This window comes from Thermobia domestica, chromosome 2, assembly GCF_964235325.1.
Source record: "Thermobia domestica chromosome 2, izTheDome1.hap1.1, whole genome shotgun sequence".
Taxonomy (NCBI): Eukaryota; Metazoa; Arthropoda; class Insecta; order Zygentoma; family Lepismatidae; genus Thermobia; species Thermobia domestica.
Genome location: NC_137455.1, coordinates 105249024 through 105255020, shown reverse-complemented (window position 1 = coordinate 105255020; position 5997 = coordinate 105249024).

Genomic DNA, 5997 nt, shown 5'->3' with positions numbered 1-5997 from the left:
AATGCTAGTAACTGTTATAATAATTTTATACATTCAGTTTCAACTCTTTTATTATTTAAAAGCTAACTTTACATGAATGTAACATAAATTATACAATATTATTCTTCATAAGACCTACGCTATTTTATAAAATGTTTTGCATATCTTCATTCATAATATTATTTATTTATGTAGTACCCTATGTACTTAGTTAATTCTTTTCTTTATTAATTTCTAAAATGCAACAATGCTTATGTACAGTGAAAGCTGTCTATGTTGTCCACCATCAGTTCCATTGAAAAATAGGCAACTTAGACATGTTTCCAATTTACAGAAAATAAATGTGATTGTGTATTTTCAGAATAGGATTTCTAGCATTACTTGATTATAAAATTTCAATGAGCAATGGCAAAACTGCTACTTTTAAATAATGCATATAGAGTAAACATAGCAATATACAGTACCAGAAAGAATTACTGCAGTATGTTTAATATATTTAGGGGAGAGGTGGGTAAAATGATCCCTGCAGATAAAATGATCCCCTACCCCTACAGCGGAAACTGGTGGCGCTACCTGTCGTATCGCGTAGTTGCTACGTCACACATAACAAGCTGTCCTTTTTCATCAGTTCTCTATGGGTGAGAAACGTTTTGTTAGTCTTCCAGACGAAAAAATAACATTTCCATAACATTGTCTATAAGGTAAATGCTATTTTTTTTTTTTACTTTATTTGTACTAACGCATGAATTAGAATATAAATGAGAGATTATTTGTTGAAAAGTCAGTGCTTAACTCTATACATTTAGCAATGCATGTGGAAGTCTCTATGTTTTGACACACAAGAACGTATTTAATAGAAGTCATATGAAAAGGCAAAATAATTCCAGGATCATTTTACCTTAGGATTTTCCATTTTCTTAGGGATCATTTTGCCGTGTTTGTTTATTTCAGTCAAGTTAATCCTGATTAGCACAATAATGAAATCCTTGGAGATAGGCCTACTATAAGTGATGTCCACCAGAACCCATCGAACCTTTCTATTTCTCCTGTTCTGGAAGCTGTTGTTCCAAAATTAAAGAAATATAAAAACAAGGCATTGATTTCTAAAATGAAGAAGTTGCAAGGGGCATAAAAGAAATATAGTCTGCTTTTGACGACGAATCCATGACAAATACCGAGTGTATCTATTGTCATGACTCATATTCAAAGCCTGCTGGAGATGACTGTTGGATAATGTGTCAGCAGTTCCAAGAATGGGTCCACGATCAGTGTGTTGATGTTGATGAAGATGCAGATTTCTTTGTATATGACATGTGTTCTGCTACTTAGGCTACAAGAAAGCTGATTCCCAAAAAAGCATAACAGAACTAAGTGTTCAACAAAATGTTTTCTATATTGAACAATATATTAGCCTACCTTAACAAACTATAAATACTAAATTGGTGCCTTCCATTTCAATTCAGGCAGAGCATGTACCATCACCATCTCAGATATTGTTGAAACTTTTTTTTTATAGCAACTAGACATGTTTTTAAGAGACCCATATTTTTTGTTTTGTCGAAAAAAATTTTCCCGCCAAGTAATGGGCCATCAAAGACGGGGAGTACAATTTATGTATTGTAGAAGACATGGAAAATGGTCAACTTTGGAGCCTCACCATTCGGCTATGGAGACAGGTAGAGTTATAATTCTTGTTGTGGTATGTACATAGGGATATAAATAAACTATATTTTATTATAGTTTGGTTTGCGCATGCGTATCTTTTTGTACATAAATTAACAAATGAACGTCAATTTATCTGAAAAGTCGAAGTTTGCGAATTTTTTCGAGCACTTCCGGTTCGAATTTTAAAATTCTATTTTCGTGGTTGGTAAGACCTGGTTACCCGCTTTCCGAAAAAAATTTTGTATCGCTTGTGTGTGCAACCGTTTAGTCGCAAAAAATTCGAGAAATTGTAAAATTTTCAAAAATCGCCATTTTTGGGCGCCATTTTCTCGAAAACGCCATCTTTTAAAATTCTGAAATTTTGTCAGATTGTTCAACTTTACATGAATAATAAACACACCAAATACCATTCTCGACCAATGCTTCATGAATTAACTGCAGCCTTTTAAAGTTATCGAAGTTTCGTTAACTTTGATGTCACAGTTAGCAACACTGCAAACAATAAAAGTGCAATGATTTGGTGATGTTTGTGGTTCACATTCATTAAATGAAGAATAAAAGGTTTTCTTGACTGTTTTTTCCATCATTTTGATCAAGAAGGCTCTCTGAAATAGTAAAATGAGTCTTCCCCTACTCCTCCGTTTTCGTAAACCGAAATAATCTGAGGTGGAAATTACGATTACGAAACACACAAATTTTAAGTTTACTTGAAATGGCCATCCAATAAATTCTGATGATCTACAAAAAGCCTGAACTATTAGCTCAGTGATGATTTGGAATGCTGCAGACAAAGTCTCGATTAAGTGCGATGTCACTACAGTGATCGAAAGAGGACAAAAAGTTAAAAAAAAAAAAAAGTTTTCTTACGCGTTTCAAAGAAATTTACTGACTTTTTAAACAGAACAATCCCAACATAAGAATGGGTAACTCGGAATTTTACAGTATTCGACTAAAGTGGGTCAGTCCGCAACCTGCGAGGGAAGTGTGTATGTGTGTGTGTGTGTATTGTGCAAATTTTAAGTTAGCTGCTACTGCGTTGCTACAAATCAAAGGTGCAGCCTGTATTGAAGCTGTCATGAGTGACCTATTTCCTTTAGTAGTATGATCCGTAGAAAATTACAACTGTCTTCTTCAAGAATGTGGTTTATGTCCTGGAGTGGAAGGAATAAGTGTGGAGTCTTTAATTGTTGATCCTGATGAAAATGAAAGTGTTACATATGCCATATGGAAAACAATAATCTCGTTAAAAAACTGTGCCACTTTCTGTTATCGTATCGTACATTGCTGGTTTAACTGTAAGAATTGTAATTCATGACTACATGAAGAAAATCCAAAGAGAATTAAATGCTACCGAAAAGCACCGTATAAAATTTTAAGATACAAATTCTATTTTACTTCATGTGGACTTCGCTGAAAACTGGACTGTTATTCTGCAAAGTGAAATTCAAAGTTATCACCGGAATATGAAACAACTGACAGTTTTGTTGTAATAAACGACAATAAAACACACGATTCGGCTCATGTACTCATAGCCATAGACAAGATTCTAAAAATACTCGAAGAAAAGCGAAAATATATTTTATAGAAAAAGGTTTGAATACGTGAAATTAGTGTCTACAATTTTCCAAACCGTGTCAGTGATTTCTGATGGTGTTGCATCCCACTTTAAAAATCGCTTTCAGATGTTCGATATGCAGACAGGTCCGATAAAGCAGTGGTTTTGCAGTGAAACCGGTTTCTGCGACGGTATTGAGGGGGGAGGTGTAAAGAATGTGGCAACGCGGCATAACCTTAAGCAAAAACAGATACACAGTATTAAAACCGCAGAAGAAAATGAAATGAAATCTAAGTTTTACGTCCCACGGTTATGCCGGTTAGGCTAAAGAAGACTGTGATTATAAGAAATGAATGAAATGGTGGAATGCAGAAAGTGGGAGGAAACGGGATAACCCCGAGAAAACCCACAAGCACAGTGTTTGTCCACCACAAAGCCCACACGGCGCGAGCTAGGATCGAACCAGGGACCCCAAGCACCGGAGGTGAACGCTCTACCACTGAGCCACCGCGCCCCCACTAAAACCACAGAAGAATTCGTGAGTATAGTGCAAGTACAAACTCCGGGTATTACTGTCGTTTTGTTGCCTGGAACTGAATTCGACGACTTTCGGAATAAAAAAAAGGAAAGTATGCGACCGGTAACTGGTATTCAACGAAGTCATCTTTGGCTTTCGGAAAATGGCGAAGTTTTTATGGCAGTAATGGGTCACCATGAACTAATTTCATCCTTCCCCCAAAATCGAACTTCTGCAATTCAAAGTGTAGATTTATGAAATCTGCAAAAAGGAACTCTTGTTACATACATATATGTATAACCAGTGGTGCGTAGCAGAAATATTATGAATAAATCATGAATTACGTGAAGTTGAAGTGCTGTTTATGATTCTACATGGACCTTCAGCATTTGTGACTATCGACAATGTGCTACGCAGGGGCGGATCCAGGACGGACTTCTGGAAGGGGGGGGGGGTAATACTGCTACTTAGAGGTACCTTTAAGAGCTCCAAACTCTGAAATCGGTTTTATTTATATATATTTAAAAAAAATCTTCCCCTTGATCCACTCCTGGACAAGTTGTGAGTGAGCCAACACCTATTGGAGCACCTGCACGGTTACATGCTCTTAGCGAAGACACCAACCAAGCAAATGATTGGTCCATGTAAAATAATAATAATAATAATAATAAAATCAGGGAAATTTTGTTTCCGAAGACCATTTTAAGTAAGTGAACTTGAAATTTGTGCGTTTCGTAATCGTAATTTCCACCTCAGATTATTTCGGTTTAACAAAACTGAGGAGTAGGGGGAGGCTCATTTTACTATTTCAGAGAGCCTTCTTGATCAAAATGATGGAAAAAACAGTCAAGAAAACCTTTTATTCTTCATTTAATGAATGTGAACCACAAACATCACCAAATCATTGCACTTTTATTGTTTGCAGTGTTGCTAACTGTGACATCAAAGTTAACGAAACTTCGATAACTTTAAAAGGCTGCAGTTAATTCATGAAGCATTGGTCGAGAATGGTATTTGGTGTGTTTATTATTCATGTAAAGTTGAACAATCTGACAAAATTTCAGAATTTTAAAAGATGGCGTTTTCGAGAAAATGGCGCCCAAAAATGGCGATTTTTGAAAATTTTACAATTTCTCGAATTTTTTGCGACTAAACGGATGCACACACAAGCGATACAATTTTTTTTCGGAAAGCGGGTAACCAGGTCTTACCAACCACGAAAACAGAATTTTAAAATTCGAACCGGAAGTGCTCGAAAAAAATTCGCAAACTTCGACTTTTCAGATAAATTGACGTTCATTTGTTAATTTATGTACAAAAAGATACGCATGCGCAAACCAAACTATAATAAAATATAGTTTATTTATATCCCTATGTACATACCACAATAAGAATTATAACTCTACCTGTCTCCATAGCCGAATGGTGAGGCTCCAAAGTTGACCATTTTCCATGTCTTCTACAATACATAAATTGTACTCCCCGTCTTTGATGGCCCATTACTTGGCGGGAAAATTTTTTTCGACAAAACAAAAAAATATGGGTCTCTTAAAAACATGTCTAGTTGCTACAAAAAAAGTTTCAACAATATCTGAGATGGTGATGGTACAATTTTATATTTTTTTGCCTGAGTTGAAATGGAAGGCACCTATTATTATTAACATGTTTTAACAAGTATTACTACACCCTGTACTCCATTTTTTAAAAATAATATCATTTTTGTAAGTTTACAATATTTTTCTATTATTTTCAATGGTGGGATCATTTTACCCACCCCTAAAGCAAAATGATCCTTTATCAATAGGTTGAAATTTGTGTTAAAATAATATCAAACATATTTATTGACAATGTTCAAAATTGCATGTTAGAAACCTGAGATAAAACCTTATCATACCGACACAATTACCACAATATAGATCATTAGAGCTAAGATCTGGAGGCCAGTTTGTCTTAAGGGGATCATTTTATCCACTCTCCACTTCCGGTTTTTATGTCTTAATTGGTATTGGAGCTGGACCTAAATGTGCAAAATTATTTTTTAAAACAACTCGTATTTTCGGTCTTTGGTTGTACCGTCCCTTGATTCTAAGTCGGTATAAATTATACTAAGATCGATGTAGATCATTATTACATAAATTGAGTTTCTATTTCTATAAGGTCACTTCCGATTTTTGTGCCTTAATTGGTATGGGAGCTGGAGTTAAAAGTACAAAATTGTTTTTTAAAACACCTCGTAATTTGGGTATTTGTTGTACCGTCCCAAGATTCTAGGTGGGTATAA